Genomic DNA, 866 nt, shown 5'->3' on the forward strand with positions numbered 1-866 from the left:
CAAGTTCGTACTGTAAAGTCCTTTTCCTCTCTTCTAGTTCTTACGATCCTTTATTTAAAACTTGTGTTCGTTGTTCCTCTGATGCGCCATTCCTAATTTTAAGCATATAACCCCCATAAGTGCCATCATCTTCACGCTCATTAAAATTTATTCTTTCTGAGTTTGAACTCAGAAAGAAAAAAGTTTGATCTCCCTGAACTCAACTTTTACCTTTCTGATTGTTTTAATTTTATTCTAAATTTTTCACTCCAGCAAATTTATAATCCCAAACAATAGTAGTGTATGTTCTAGACCATGTACCCTGTGTTACTATGGTTTACTTGAAAGCTAGTAAAGTTCTATGCGAGAATCTGCCTTTTTGATATAGGTTGAGTTGAAAATTTTTCGGACTCAGAGCAAAAATCCGAGGTGCCGTTTTCCAGCATTTAATTAAATGTGTTGCTGATGGTGGCCTCGTTAAAAAGCGACAAATTGGTGTGTCATTGTGTCAACTGAAAAATGCTTTTAGCACATTGAAAAAAAAATAGCACGATGATCACAGTGAGGATAGCATATTGAGGGCAAAAAAAGAAATGTCTAACAATTTTTTGCTTCTTCAAATAAACTCTGAGACCCCAATTGATTGTTTTGACTAAAGTTTCTGCGCTGATTTACAAACCTTTTCTCTGTTTCCTGCTTCTTACAAAAATTGGAGGTGTGACCCTGCTCACAACATTCGAAACACTTTAATGGTTACCCCTTGTTTGTTATGTATTTGCTTTCTTAAGTCGACAATCCTTGGCCATGTGTCCATCTTTTTGACAACTGAAGCATTTTTGTTCTTTATCGTAGAATAAAATCCCACATTTTTAACATTCTCGTCATCA

Source organism: Convolutriloba macropyga, chromosome 15 (genome assembly GCF_964194025.1).
Source record: "Convolutriloba macropyga chromosome 15, txConMacr16.3, whole genome shotgun sequence".
NCBI classification, from domain to species: Eukaryota; Metazoa; Xenacoelomorpha; order Acoela; family Convolutidae; genus Convolutriloba; species Convolutriloba macropyga.